General features: G+C 36.1%; 1 long non-coding RNA gene across 1 annotated transcript; it reads left to right on the forward strand.

Annotated features, from left to right (window-relative positions):
- The first annotated feature begins 440 nt into the window (after positions 1-440).
- Positions 441-11727, forward strand: LOC118641434. The gene is made up of 3 exons (XR_004961608.1): positions 441-466; positions 11034-11062; positions 11580-11727. It is a non-coding gene; the product is annotated as an uncharacterized LOC118641434 (long non-coding RNA).
- Positions 11728-16804: the final 5077 nt, after the last annotated feature.

Here is a 16804-nt window from a genome sequence, read left to right on the forward strand (position 1 = left end):
GCCTCTGTTTAGAAAATGGAGAACAAATTGATGATGGAACATTTAGGTTTTGTGAGCCAAAACGGATTATTGTTTTTAATGAATGAAGAATGTAGACTTCAAGGTACCCAACGTTGCATATGTCATTTCTGGAAGAAAAAAAAAGAGTCTTCATGCTAACTTTTATTTCAAAAACTAAAGCTAATTTAGCATTCTGATAGATAACATTGATGGTTATTACTGAGAAAGCACAAAGGTGATTGCTCCACTGACATAAGAAGAGGCAGAGACTAGGAGGCAAGAAAGCTAGACAGCAAGCCCTCATTTATCAAAAACTAATGCGTACACTTGTTTCTTCCTTCTTTTCCCCATTTTAGTGTTCATTACATTCCTTTGTACTCCTCTCCAGCTTGGCCTGAGACCCAGGACTCCAGTCTTTTGTCAGCCAGAAGAGAAAGAATGGAAATGGAGTGGAAACGTGTGTTGAGTGAGGATTCTTGATTCGGAGGAGGTCATTTTTATCTAGTCCTTGAAATAAAGCAAGGGTAGTTCAGGGAGATTCTCCATGCATCCTGGGCAGTGGGCGTTCATATGAGGCATTGTCCACTGGGTCATGATGCTTGAATCTAATCGTAATCGTCTGAATCAACGTATTTATATACAGAACTCATTGGCCCACATAACCACAGTGACAATTATGAGTATTTTAACTAAAGTAGGGAGGGAAGAGGTGGTTAAAAACAATGAAAACATTACCAAAAATACTTAGTAGTAGCAAAGAAAAAGAAAGAAACCACAGAGGTTTCCCATTTATTATATTAGCACTTTTCTGATCCTTCATGACTTGACGTTTTTCTTTCTAACAGAATCTTGTGAATATCCCAGTTACACCACATGCTGGAAATAGAAAGAAGGAGAGCCTCCCTTTCTTCCTACCTCCCTCTCACGCTTTCAATATTCTGTGAATCTGACCCATTTATCACCTGGAAGCACAGTTTCTTATTGAGGAACTTAAAGGATCTTATGTAAGCAAAGTGCACTCAGCACAGAGGAGCCCTCATGTCTCATTCTTCCTTTAATTTGGGAAAGATAACCTTTGAAAATCAGGTGTCCAATGCTAAAATAAGGTCTGCAGTCAAACACAGGCTACAACCCCTAATGTCTCTCTTGTCATTGGAGAAGGGTACCCTACTCTTTCTCTCAGGTAACATGACAGACTTCATGTTTAGTAGAATGGTGAAGTTTGAAGGAATATCAAGGTTGTTTTAGGGATAATGTAACCTTATTTTTAACATGCCCAATGCAACGTATCAGAATATTGGAAACAAACTCATGTCCTTTAAAAAATTTGGCTCAACTAAGTATCATTATGACTTTTGTGGTTAGAAACAAGTCATTGTCTTTCCCAATTTCATGTTAGTTGTGTTCAGCATCACTTACATTCCTAAGGGAGGGGGAGAATAGAGTGTCTTTGGCTAGTTAACCTGACAATAATGTTTATGGAACTGTCACTGGGAAATTCAATTATGTAAAAGGAAACTGTGGCCAAAGAAAAGTCTTGAGGCAACTGCAAACATTATTGGTTTTCTTTTTTGGAAAGAAAACTTTTTTTTTTTTTTTTTTAATAAAGAGAGAAAGCAGACCACCAAAATAAAAATTGAAATTGAAATTATAAGGGTAATTGAATAGATGCTATACTAAATTTTTGAAAAATTGCTTATCTATCTAATTTCATAATTTTACTTAAGTATCTTTTTCACATTTGTAAACTACAGAGATCCTTTTGTGTTTCTAAATCTTATTTTAAAAGATTTTCTAATTATAATTACGCTCTTATTCATACCATGTTAGAACTTAATGTGCACTAGAGGAGTGAATTGTGTAAATAGCAAATACTTTAATGTGGTTTCTCATCCAACAATGGTTTATAATAAGGTATTAGTAGATGATAAATGTGGCTACATAATATTCCCAAAATATTTGGAAATGAAAAGAAAATTATGAAGGAATTTCTTCTCTTGCACAGTCAGGCTTTATAAAGATATTTCCGAGGATAATGCTCTAAACAGACAGTGGTTGATCATAATAGCTACCTGACCTCATTAAGGCATATTAATAAATTAAAGCTCAGTGTTCAAGATTCTAGTTCCTTGGGCAAATCCACTGGGAGAACTTTGTTGAAATGACTCTTGAAGTAGCTCCAGGCAGGGTTACACTTGAATATTAGGTTTAAGGAGCAACAATAATGCATTGTTTTCAAAACTTAAGGAGGTGGTACTTTGGAAGAATTTTTGTATGTTGTTACCACTATTACTCAAAAACACTGGGTTTTTAAAAGGATTTCCTTCTTTATAAAAAATTTTTTATCGTTGAAAGTATTATTTCTTTTAAAAGCCATTTGTTACCCCTTGAGAGTCAGCCTGGTAGTATGTCTCAGATAGCGTGGACCTGATAAGCAGACAATCTTCCCACAGTGATATTGCTGGAAAGAGTTATCTGCACTCCTAATCTTTACTCTTTCACCTACCACTCAAGTCCTCAACCTATTTTAATTTTTGGTTCTGCCACTGACTAGCTGTGTGACCTTGGACAAATTGACACTTCTTTTCATTTTTTATTCTTGAAAAGGGCATAATACTAGTGCCTAACCCATACTATTATGGTAATTGAATGAATGTGTGTGTGAAGATACACATACCTATATATGGTTATATACACACATATATATTTACATATATGCTAACAGAGGTAGTTATCTTCTGTACTACCAAATGGCCTGTACGAGGAGAATAGACACATCTTAATCTTTGTATTTGACTTCTCAACCATATTGGATACTGTTGAACACTCTCTTTTTCTGAAACTCTTCCTGCTCCTCCTATTTCCATCATTTTCTCTGCCATCTATTCTGCTGTCTTTATAGAATTTCCCCTTCCCTCTCATTCCTTATATGTTGGGCTTTATCAGAGCTCAGCCTTTGGCACTTTGCTCTTCTTGCTCCGTCCATTCCCCTTGGTCAATCTCATTTGGTTTTAGAATTTGAATTATCATAAAACCTATAAGCTGATGACTTCCAAATGTCTATATCTGGCGTAGACTTCACGACTGAGTGTCAAATCTCTAATGTACCTGTCTCTAAGCATCCCCGTCGCATGGCCCAAAGGTATCTCACAGGCAACATGTTCAAAATTGGATTGTCAGCTTTTCTGCCCCATGTTTCCCACTCTCATTAAACGGTTCCATTACTTATCTAGTTTCTCATCAAACTGAGGTTTATATTTGTTTCCTCCCTTCCTCCCCATGACTCACCCACATACAATATGAACCTTATACGCTCTTCATCTTAAGTACAGGTTACTTCCTTAATTTTATTTTATTTGACTGTCTCAACCCTACTTTGTCCCTTGCCTGATCTGCTATAACAACCTCATGGTTGGTTTTCCTGCTTCCAATTCTGTCTTCAAGTCTCTATGTAGAAGATAAAAAATGGTTCTACAAAGCAAATCGAATTATGTTCTTCCCCAGCTTAACGATATTCAGTTTTCTCGACGTGATGTATAATGCCCTGTGAAATGGACTTTGCTTATCTTTTCAATGTATGCGCCTCCATAGGATCCTTGTCTTCCTACCTCTGGCATTCCGCAGTTGCTATTTCCTCTGCCTAAAATGCTTCCCTAATTTCCCCACCCTTCTCTGACTCAGCTGATAATTACACTCTAGGTCTTAGCTTAGATTTCACTTCCTCTAAGAAGCCTTCCTAGGCATTGATTCCTCCAAGTCTCCCCCCCCCCACATTCTCAATGACCCCCTTTACTTCTTCCATCATAACATGTACTACATTGCTTTGCAATTGTAGTTTACGTCTCTGTCCCTATTAGACCTTAATTCCAACAGGACAAAGGTCATGTCTATATTTCTTAAGATTATATTCTCAGCATCTAACTTAATGTTAGTTATTTAGACTGTATAGAATAAAAATATATGAGTGCATGTATATTTGGCTATGACTTTAAAGTAAGAATAACTAAAATATGGGTCAAAGCTTATAATTTGCTTTTTTTAAGAAAAGGGAACTTTAGAATTTCATGGAAACAATACATATAAACTGAGAGGACACTACCAGGAGCAAGATTTTAAGGCACAGAATTATGTGGCCTTGGGGTGATGTCCGTTTAATCATATTACAACACAGCATAATTTAATTCTGGTGTCATTCTCATCAACATGCAGGCATTGGAAAACAAACCAAGTCTTGTCTGACTACAGTCATGCATTTTATGTTTTATTTAGCCAATTTATTTTAGTAAATATAGGTATAAAGACTTCCATCATTATAGTTTGAAAGTGAGAATTTTTCTGTTCTCTTTGCCTTTTTTCTTTTCTTTCTTTTCCTTCCTTCCTCCCTCCCTTCCTTCCTTCCTTCCTTCCTTCCTTCCTTCCTTCCTTCCTTCCTTCCTTCCTTCCTTCTCTCTCTCTCTCCCTCCCTCCCTCCCTCCCTTCCTTCCTTCCTTCCTTCCTTCCTTCCTTCCTTCCTTCCTCCTTCCTTCCTTCCTTCCTTCCTTCCTTCCTTCCTTCCTTCCTTCCTTCCTTCCTTCCTTCCTTCCTTCTCTCTCTCTCCTTCCTTCCTTCCTTCCTTCCTTCCTTCCTTCCTTCCTTCCTTCCTTCCTTCCTTCCTTCTCTCTCTCTCTCCCTTCCTTCCTTCCTTCCTTCCTTCCTTCCTTCCTTCCTTCCTTCCTTCCTTCCTTCCTCCTTCCTTCCTTCCTTCCTTCCTTCCTTCCTTCCTTCCTTCCTTCCTTCCTTCCTTCCTTCCTTCCTTCTCTCTCTCTCCCTTCCTTCCTTCCTTCCTTCCTTCCTTCCTTCCTTCCTTCCTTCCTTCCTTCCTTCCTTCCTTCCTTCCTTCCTTCCTTCCTTCTCTCTCTCTTTCTCCTTCCTTCCTTCCTTCCTTCCTTCCTTCCTTCCTTCCTTCCTTCCTTCCTTCCTTCCTTCCTTCCTTCCTTCTTTCTTCATCATATGACCTATTTTTCTTCAGCCTATGCTTTAAAATACCTGTTCATCTCTTTTTCTACTTCTTCACAAGGTGAAACTCACTTATAAAATAAAATCCCAATTTTGTAATCTTTTATATCCACTTAGAGCAAGAGTTTTCAGATGAGATAGCTTTGAACTAGTGGTACTATTATTCTGTTTGGTTGGTTTACCATTTTAGTTGGTTTTATTCTCAGTATCCCCATTTCTAAGAATGAACTGATATAAAGCAATATCTTTTCTCTGGCATTTTAAAAGATGTTTAATTCAAAGACTAATCAATATAGCTACTTGTTTTATCTTCCCCTTCTAGCAAACTAAGTTATTAAATGAAGACAGACTATTTTTTAAAAATATGTTTTTATTGGTTTTAGAGGGAAGAAGGGAGAGGGAGAGAGAGAAACATGGATCAGCTGCCTCCTATACCATACCTTGACTGGGGACTGTGCTCTGACCAGGAGTCGAACCAGCAACTTTTTCATGAATGGGATGATGCTCAACCAACTGAGCTACACCCCCCAGGGCAAGATAGACTGTTTTCAACATGTTAAATATTTAGAAAATAATTTTAAAAGAATTGCAGGTTAACTCCCCCACCCCACCCCCATTTATACAGATTGTTTTACACTCCAAAGCTTTCCATTTACTCTTGAAAGTATTATTTTTGGTCAATGTAGTTGTCCAGTTTTTTAAATGGGATATATAAGATTTGGCCACTTCTGCTGGATGTATTCCATGATGTAAAAAGAAATTTTGAGGTCATGAACATACAGAATATATATGCTAGATTATATATATTTTAAACTTATATTTTATAATATTTATGTATAGACACATATACACACAGAAATATACTCTACATTTACTATTTTTGTCTATACTATACTTACAATATATATCTATGTATATGTTATATAATGAATATTTGTACTGTATATATCATGCAAACTATAAATACTATGTTTATATGTACATATGTATAGTGTAGTCTCAAATAATTTATAAATACTTGTTGATCAGCAAATATTCTGAATTAACCATATAGTTTGTTTCTTTAGGAAGAAATGGTGTCTGAAAAATTAATGATAATTTAAAATATGTTTAGAGAAAACCAAGCTGCAGTATTCAGTACAGTAAAGAAAATTTCTAGTACAATATATATCAAAATTTCCCTCAGATAAGGGAAACCATGTACAATGAAAAGACATTAACCTGGAAGTCTCTCTCCATCACTACCCTCTATCATGCTGCCCAAATATGCTTCTTAAGTCACACAATGCTACTTGAAATTTCTTGAACATAGCACATTTTTGTAGCTCAATAACTTTGTAAATGGGGGTTTTGATACATGGTGAGATGTTACTGATGCCCCAAGATTTTCCTCAAATTTTTTTTTCCCTGTGAAGTGATGTCCTTTGGCCCCTATAATACTTTGCACTTGCCTGTTTTATTTACTTACCACATTGTGTTCCTTTCCTAGTTTACTTTTTTTTCTTCCTCATTATGGCCAATATACTCTTATTCATTATATGCAGAGGACCTGGGCAAAAATGTCTGATACTTTGGAAAATATGTATATTGATGATATCAAGATTAATGAATATTAAAATGCCTATAAAAATAATCTCAAGCAAATGTAACCAAACTTATATGTAGTTATATAAATTCTATTTAATGTAAGATGTGAGTGCATTTTTTTTAAAATTCTCACCCAAGGATATGTTTTTATTGATTTTTAAAGAGAGAAGAAGGGAGGGGGAGAAAGAGAGAGAGAGAAACATTGATGTGAGAGAAACATCAATTGGTTGCCTCCTGTACACACCCCAAGCAGAGATCAAACTTGTAACCTAGGTATGTGCTCTAATCGGGATTGAACCTGCAACATTTTGGTGTACAGGATGATGCTCCAACTAACTGAGCCACCTGGCCAGGGCTGTCAGTACATTTTAATGTTTCATATGATGTCATATGGTTTGAAAAAACTAAATGACTGGAGCCTGAGTTGGCTCTGTGGCCCCTCCACATTTTAAGAGTAAAAATTGTGTTTGACTCACTTCATTAATTTTCCATTCACAGTTTACATTCAATGTTATTTTTCAATGTATTAATTTCAGGTTTGCAGCATAATGGTTAGATAACCATATACTTTACAAAGTGGTCCCCCTGTATTTCAGGTAGCCATGTGGCACCTTACATTGTTATTACAATATTATAACTATATTCCCTATGCTGTACTTTACACCATTGTGTCTATTTTGTGACTACCAATCTGTATTTCTTAACCCCTTCATCCTTTTCAACAGCACCTCAACCCATACAGTGAACATATGAGTGCACATCTGCTTTTGAATTAATGTTTTAGGCTTTACATATATACCCAGAAGTAGAATTGCTGGATAAAGCAGATCTATTTTACATTTCTGAGGAACTTTTATACTGCTTTGCATAGTGGCTTCACCAATCTGCATTCGCCCCAACAGCCCATGAAGTTTGTCTTTTCTCCACACCCTGGCTAGCATTTGTTTGTTGATTTATTGATGATAGTCATTCTGACAGGTGTGAAGTGATATCTCATTGTGGTTTTAATTTGCATTCCTCTGATGACTAATGAGGTTGAGCACCATTTTAAAACAATTTATCTTTATTGTTGAAATTATTACAGATGTCTCTCCTTTTTCCCCATTGACTCCTTCCTCCCCACTCCCCCCATTTTCACCACACTATTGTCTGTGTCCATTGGTTATGCATCTATGCATATAAGTTCTTTGTCTTATCTCTTCTCACCCAACCCCCATCTGTATGTCATCTTTGGAGAAATTTCTATTCAGGTCTTCTACCCATTTTTCAATTGGATTTGTGTGTGTGTGTGTTGAGTTGTATAAGTTCTTTATAAATTTTGGATATTAACCCCTTATCAGATGTATCATTTGCAAATATTTTCTCCCATTTGATAGGTTGTGTTTTTGTTTTATTGATATTTCCTTTGTTACACAAAAACCTTTTAGTTTGATGTAGTCCCCTTTGTTTATTTTTTTCTTTTGTTTCCCTTGCTTGTGGAGATATGTCAGAAAACAATTTGCTTAGAAAAGTGTCTGAGATTTTACTGCCTATGTTCTTTATTTTTCTCTCTAGGAATTTATAGTTTTAAGTCTTACATTTAAGTCTTTAATCCATTTTGAGTTTATTCTTGTATGTGGTATAAGAAGGTGTTCTAGTTTTATTTTACTGCATGTATCTGTCAAATTACCCAACACCATTTATTGCACAGACTGTTTTTACCCCATTATATGTTCTTGTTCCCTTTGTCATATGTTTTACTCACTTTTATAATTCCGAAGTTCAATGGCAGTGACTGGCATACGGCATGCACCTAAATATTGGTGATGAAATTCCTAGAAGTTATAAAAAGTCTATACGTATCACCTGTCTGAATAAAAGACTATATTAAATGAATATAGCCCAGTATATCATAATGGTTAAGAATATGGCATTGCAGTTCCTCCAAACCTGAGTTTGAGATGTGATTCTGTCACCTGTTAGAGGGGTGACTTAAGGTTAGTAATGCATTTCTCTAAACATAAATTCTCTCCTCCATTGAAGGGTAATAGTAGTAACTATCTCTTAGGATTTTTATGAGGATTAAATGAGATAATGCATGTTGAACACTTAACATAGTGCATGGGTTATTGTTATTTTTACTAAAACTAGGCAATGGTAACTTTAACATAAATGGCTACATTTATATTCAAATCTTTAGATAGCTTTAAGTCTTGTTAGCCAATTTAAGGAGAATAGAGATAAAAGAGGTCATAGCATACAGTTTTCTCTAAATTCTCATTTTTTACCAGCAACAGATTGTAAAAAAATAAAATAAAATAAAATGCTGGAATAAGTCAAATTTTTAGGTGTTATGTAAATTTTTAAAAAGTGATGGTGATAAAAGCTTTCTTATTCTCAAGATAACATGCATGAAAACAATTTGTGATTCAGGATAGCAATACGCGAATGTCTTTAAGCCAACTAACTCTTTGTGACACATTGTCCTTGCTTTCTAAAGTAGGCCTCATCTCACTTTTAATGTGTGAAAGGAGAGATTATTCAACACAGTGGTAGACACATTTTTGTTCTCAAGAACACTGCGATATCATTAATCTTCTGGCACGCCTGCAAAGGCGGGTTATGTGAATGCTAGTCTTTTGCAAGGCTATAAATAAAGTTTAAAGAGAGAAAGAGACAGAAAGAAAAGATGTTTTCCTGAAGCTTCTATTGCCACAGTACGGACTACATTAAGGGTGCAATAACTTACCGGTAATAACACTTTTAAAATCCTCTTTATGGGTTTTTAACATCTGTCTAGAAAAATCCAGCCTAAAAATAGAATCTGATCTTGTAACACAGCTTTCTCAAATTGGGTTATCCTAAACACTCTCCTCATTGAATAGTCGCATATGACTATTTTAGAGCCATATTTCTGGGTATAGCAATGCTTTATTACATATATCACATGCTTAGCACCCCTGTGAGATACTGCTATATAAATTCACGTATTAGGGTGTGTGTGTGTGTGTGTGTGTGTGTGTGTGTGTGTGTGTGAGGGGGCAGGGGGAGGGAGAGAGAGAGAGAAAGAAGTGTTTTTTCATGTATGGAAAAGCTTCTGTAAAAATAATGTTTTGCCTCTTTGGGTTTTAAAATATAAAGCAAAACAAAGACACAAAATTTCTCCCACTTTTATGTTAGGAATTGTATTCTATTCGTAAGTCTAATAGACCCAAATTTCATAATTATCCATATTTAAAAGTTGAATCACATTTGCTTTTATTTTAAAATGTTTTAAGGAATAATGCTTGAATGCTAAATGCTATATGAGCATGCTCGTGGAGTATGATTACACAATGTATGGACTTAATTTTCCTATCAAATTAGAATAGCTGGTAGCATTTTTTGGTTCTAGCAAAGGCCTCTTTCCGATAGTTCTTTAGTCGGCAAGACTCCCGCTGACTCCGTGAGACCAGGCACACAGCCGGTAAGGTGCCACAGATTGTTGTTCACAGCAGTTTTCATTCTGACTTTCAGAGGGAAAAAAATTAAAAATTAGTAAAAAAAAAAAAAAAGCCAACTTGCTTATACTCTAGTTATGTCTTGCCTTGCCATGTACCCTTTGAAGATTTTTTTTTCATAATGTTTTGGAATTTGGGACTTTCAAACAGTTTGTATGTGACAAACTAAAGACACTGCAATTAGAGCCTCTTTGCTATTCAGTTTTCAAGAGATATATGTTGCTAATTAAGCACTAACATCTCCGGCAGTTTTTCAGGTGAAGTAAACTTTTAGGTTGGGGACAGTCATCTGACACTGCACACTCATAACTGGGCTTCTTATGGCTCTTTGCTGAGCCCCCCGACGTTTAGAGGCTCATCTGGGGCTTGTGACGACAGTCATTTCTCTACTGGTCCTTGCATGGCTCCACTCTCACACGGCTCACATCTGGGAGCTCGTTACGTTCTGTAACAGATTAGTACAGAGCAGCCTGTAGAATTCCTCATGCAGGAAGCATACAAGTGGAGTTTCCATTCCATTTGCCTGAAGAGTTAGAACACAGACCTAGATCTTCTCCCCAAGACAAAGAAGAACCCTCAGGATTCAGCCTGGCCATTGGAAACCGAGTCTTGACCATCTTGAGGATGGTGATGTTAGTGAACTAGTAAATACGGTTCCAACACACATTGCAAATATGGCCTTTAGGAGGTTACTTACCTCTAAATTGCAGAAGCAAATAAAAAGAAAGGGAAAATAAAGGGAACAGTAATTAACATTTGTGAAGTACTTATTATATATAATTAATTAAAAATTACCTCATTTATTACTTAAAACATTTCTATGAAGTGTCTTCCCTATTGGACAAGAAAGGTGGCACATTTATTGAGACAGGTTAGGTAACGTTCACAACCTCACAATGACTAAGCGGTCGAGAGCCAGGGTTAGAATCCATGTTGGTCAGATTCTAAAGCTCTCATTCTTTTCTCAACCAGGATCAACAGGATTGACCCAGGATCAAAAGGTGAGTGAAATCAAATTTCATTTCACGGTTCCTCTTCCCCTTCCATAAACTTCTCTTCCCTTTTGGTGGTTCCTATTCCTATCTACTGCCCCATTCCCACAGGTCTTACTTTGCCAACATCCTTGCTTACTCCCAACATAAATGTTGACTGAAAATAACACTAGCTAATTGTACTTGTCTGATAGGTGTTTGTATTTTGGTAAATACAAAATACACTAAAACGCCTGTAAGATAGAAAAGAATGTACTGAAGACAACATGGTAGCTGGAGAAGGGTGAGGGACACAGCTGCATCTTCTCAGAAAGGGGCTCGGAGCCTGAGGAAACTCAGTATTTCCTCCTTGAATGTTTTTATACATATAATATCAATAAAAGACAACCACCAGAGCAAATTGGAAGGCAAAAAAAGTTACAGACTATAGCTTAAGAGGAGAAATGTGGTCAGGGTAGGGCAGAATAATTTCTTTGCTCTTTACATAAATCTTAGTTTCTCTTCACCCATTTCCACTTTATTTCAGTCCACTGAAGACTGTGTAGCAAGACAAGACTTCAGGACACTTACCCAGGATGACATTTCCGCTCACTGTCCTTGAATAGGGCTGCTTCCTGCTGAAGAGACTGGCATCTGCTGCCCACAATAGGGTACAGGTTGGCTTGAGATGACATCTGCCCTGCAGGTGATGATAAAGAACCCTTTTTTGCCCTGACCAGTTTGGCTCAGTGGTCAGAGCGTCGGCCTGTAGAGCAGAGAGTCACGGATTCGGTTCCCACTAAGGGCACGTACCCCAGTTGCAGTTTGTCCCCGGCCCTGGTTGGGGTCATGTGGGTGGCAACCAGTCAAAGTGTCTCTCTCACATCAATGTTTCTCCCTCTCTTTTCCTCCCCTTCTCTTTCCCGCTCTGTCTGAAGATAAATGCAAAAATGTCCTCAGGTGAGGATAAAAACAAAACAAAACAAAACTTCTTTTTTTCCCCCTAAAACTAATATTTGCTGACACAATGTTAAGGAATCTTGATGTAAACTTGCTATATTTTCAAATGTGTGGAGAAAACAAGTCCAGAAATAAAAATTAATTTTTGAAAAAATTCATAAAACAGCAGAAAAAATTATTCACTACTCTAACATACCAATTGGTATATGTTGTAAACCTTCAATAGCTATTTTCTGTGAATATTTATTAAGATAATTATAGTCATAACTCATATTTTAAAATTTTGCTTCTCCCCCCAATATTATGACATCATCATTTTCTGTGTCACTAAACAGTCTTCATTAGTTAGGCTAATTTTTTTTTCTGGGAAAATGGGCTATCTCTCTCTCTTTTTTTAATGGCAAAGATGGTAGTTCTATTGTACATTTATATGCATAATTGAATGCATTGTAGGCATTAAATAAATGGCAATATAGTCCAGCCACAGATTTTAAATACTACTTAGTTATCTAGATACTTCACTTAAACTCTCAGATAATTGTTAACATCATCTCATTTTTAAATGTATGAAATCCTACCACTTATTATACTTAATTGGTTTATCAACAGTATTGTTTAGAAGGAAGAGAACAAATACAGTTGACATAAAACATCCAAATAAATAATCATTAAGTTTAGATAGTTTTTTACTATTGATTGCTATTGTACATATTTTCTGATAATTTCTTTTACACTAAAGAATGTCTTTGGGCTATTTGCAGCTGTTGTGCCTGGCCTTGCCCCAGTAGAGGCAATCTGTGGGAGAGAAGGAGACAAATTGTAACACTGTCCCTTATCAAAGGACCACACAGTTGTTGGCCACTTTGACTCCATGGTAGATAGTTATCTTGAGGTTTTACGGATGTAAAGCTAAAAGTTTAGAGGAAAACAGTGCAGATGCCCAGTAGCCCCTTGTTATTGACACTTACTTGATAACGCGGGGTTCATCAATCTTATCTATCGCTTTTAGCTTCAATTTTGTTTTCTGTGTAAGCTTCATTTTTGCCACCTCATCAGATTGACAAGAAGACTTGTCTGAGGGAGAAAAGATGAAAAGTAACTCTTTTCCACGTTATTGATTTTACCAAACAAACTTCTGTGTGCGTATCCTGAAGATAGATAAACACATACCCACTTCCTGTGCATAGCGTGTATATGTTTTTCAAGTTTTGAGGTAACGAATGGTTGGAGAAAGAAAATCGATTTTGGGGATCAAAAGTCAAATAATTATCTTTGTCTTGGTGAAAACATTGTCCTTAAATTATTTTGTTTGCTTTTTCAGAAGCAGCACATATTGGTCATTGATTATTCCACTTTCCATGTTTCCTCAATATTTGCCTTAGTTTAGTGATGGACAACTATTAGATATTACATTGAAATATTTATTTGAATATCTAATTGGATTGCACATATGGTAAATAAATATGATAAATTTATATTTGGTCGTAAGAGATTGATGAATTGTTGTAAGATCTGTTGATCTGCCATGCCTGAATTCCTCAAGCTAAAAAGAATGGAGGAGAAAAGTCTTCTTTTCATGACATTTTATTATTCCAATTTGTGCATGCGATGGCAGAAAGAATCAGAATTCTTGCAAAGATTTTTTTAATATTTGAAAACTTTTGTTTGTCAGCTTTATTGAGATGTAATTTACATATTATAAAATTCACCAATTAAGACTGCGATTCAGTGAGTTTGGCAAATGTATACTGTTGTACTATCATGAGAGCAATTTGATATAAAACATTTCTATTACTACTCAGAAGTTCCACTGTGGCCCTTTGTAGTTACTACCTTGAAGCCCCCACCCTGTGGTCCCTGGTACTCAGTGGAGAATACAGATCACTTCGTGAATTTAAATGTCATCTATGTGCAGAGGGCATGATAGTCCCTTAGTATTGTTCCTGTTACAGTATTTGTGCTGCCAAAATGAGCCTTTACAGAGTTCTTAGAAGAAAAATATGACTACATTTACATTCGTTTGTAAACTTTTTACAGCATTCATTTATTAAATCTGCTAAAATAGTTCCAGTAGTAGGTTAGAACTATATGAATACCTTAGACAAAAAAAGTCAGCAATTTCCCAGTGCCGTGCCAGACACAGCAAAGCATAGTATTCAAGGTCCTGTCCTAGTCACATGTCCGACTCATACCTCTTATTTAAGAACTGAGGTGTTAATTGATAAGCAGCTTTCTTTAATCCTCTCGTATTTTGTTACCTTAAGAATACTTTTGTTGCTGAGCTTTTGAAACAGAAAGTTGATTGACTCTATGCCTCAGCTAAGTACTTTATCCCAAAACAAAGTTCTAAGTCTCGAAGAACTGTTGAAATAGTTTTCAAGTGTGGAAGAGAAAAGCAAGGCAATTTAATTTACTCTCTGGTTTGGCAAATGACTACAAAGCAGGAAATGATAAGTGCGTGAAAATTGCTGTACGTACGCATGGTTGACAATTTTATTCCATTACATGTGAAGAGATATTAAGTGTAAGAACATTGTTCACTGTGTACAAATACAAAGTGTTCTTATTGTTGGACACTATCAGTGTACGTACACTGTGTAGATAATTTTAGCCAGAATAAATGTAGCATTTCAGTTATTAGACTGAGATTTTTATTATTTGTTTGTTTTTTAACTAAAAATGGGTGAACATAAATAAAGCTAGAACACGTGTATGTGCCCAAAAAGTTGGAAATGAATGAGAATCTACTGTAAATACTGTGTTGTACTCGTGTCTTAAACTCTGAGGATATCATTTGGTTATTCATATTTGCATTTGGTTCTTTTAAAGATGATATGAAAATATTAGTATATCAATAATGAAATATTAATAAGACGTGGATAATTTACAGTATGGACATCACAACAAATCTAAAAATGCATCACTTGCAAGACTGAAGTTATTTAGTTAAAGCTGTGGAGAAGCTGGAGGGTGGAAGCAATGATTTTTGAAGAAAATATGTTTTTTAGCTTTTATATTTTTTTAATTGTACCTTTTTACTGCTATTAATAAGCTACATCTTCTAAAGAACCCTTAGAAATCTACACTATATCCTTGGAAAGCACAAGCAGAAGATGTTAGTTAAACAAGAGTGAAAACCTGTATTACCTTTCTTGGAGTTATTAGGAAAATAAGTGAAATTTAATTTGCATTGTTTTTTGTTTACATATTGGGAAAAGTGTGCTTCCCGAACCTCAGATCTTACACTCAGTGCTTCTAGTGATTTGAAACTAATAAGATGCTCAAAATGCTTCAGAACCCCAGAGAATGCCTACTCCTATTATTTTCCCATTAAAACGCTAGAGCCCTGAGGTATATGGTTTTATGCAGATAAATGTTGGGTAAATAGCTGAACTTCTGGGCATATCTGAACCCACATTATGAATCATGCAGTCTGTTCTCCCTGGTTAGGAACTGAAGAATTTAGCTTTCCATCCGTATGGTTGTCTTTTCCAGAGGCTCTTTGTCTTTGTTTTAAGCACATCTAAGCTCAGTGGCACACGATGTCATAGAGCTAGTGCTGTAAGGAATGAAAACTACTGGGAGGTGAGCACACTGCTAAGATTTCATGCAGCCCTCCCCGCTGTGATAGCAGTCGGCCACTCAGAGCAGCAGGATGGGTGGAGCTACATCTGTTCTGTCACAGTCTTTCCTAAACCGAGGGGTGTGCCTGTGGTTTACTGCTGCCACATGGCTGGCATTGTTATTTCATAACCTGAAGCCCTTTCTTATTTCCCTCTTTACCCCGGAAACCTTCACCCCTGAGTGTTTTCTTTCCTTTTACCCTGACTCTCTAACAGCTGAACTACATACACGCCAAGTAGCGACACGAATCTCTGAGCAGAAGCTGCCACGAAACAATGCTGCTCCAACCAAGAAACACACATGTAGAGGCACATGACTGACAGGGCTCAAAAGGCAGGTTTCAGTAAATGACAAGTGTGAAGTTCTCATTGTTGCTCTGTCGATAGAAGCTCATATGTACACACACACACAAATTCACATTTCAGAACAATTCAGTGTAACTGGCAGCTTGGGAAAGAAAAGACTTAAAATCTCTTAAAGATGAAGAAGACAGGAGGAGCACGGGATCCAAAGCATCCTCTCACATTGGAATATGTTGGCATCTTTTGATTGGGTTTAAAGCTGGGATTTTGGAGAAGAAGCAGGAAAAGTTGAAATTATAAATTATTTTTGTTAGGAATAAGAGAGAATAAGAAAATGAAAAGAGCTGTTCATCTTTTATTTATTTTAAGCGTAATTCCATTCAGTGTTAATTACATAAAAGTCTAAAGAAACACATTATCCTTTTGTGGATTCTCATTGTCATTACTACAGAAAGATACAGCTATCTAGAAATACATGAAGAATATATGTGATGTCAATCCACTGTATGCAATCCATGTTGTGATAATTGCTAACAAAATGTCATGAAATATATAATGTGAACATTGCTTTTTATCAGTTAAATAATCTTATAAAGTGTTGCATTAAGAAAGAACATGATACTTTTCTATATATATCCTGTAGTAAATTCTGTCTTCTACTATATTTTCTACTGCTACTGGTCAATAAACCACTTAAATAACAAAAACCTTAATACAATGCAAGGAATCTTAGAAATGACCAAATCTGAACCTTTCATTTAATAGTTGAGAAAATAGGGTCAAAGAGAATAAATACATGTTCTTTTTGTGTGACAGGCTGGTTACTTGATCATGTAATTCCTTTCCTCTTCCTCCCTTGCAGTTAGGTATGACACTGTGACTAGGT

This window comes from Molossus molossus, unplaced genomic scaffold, assembly GCF_014108415.1.
Source record: "Molossus molossus isolate mMolMol1 unplaced genomic scaffold, mMolMol1.p scaffold_m16_p_3, whole genome shotgun sequence".
NCBI classification, from domain to species: domain Eukaryota; kingdom Metazoa; phylum Chordata; class Mammalia; order Chiroptera; family Molossidae; genus Molossus; species Molossus molossus.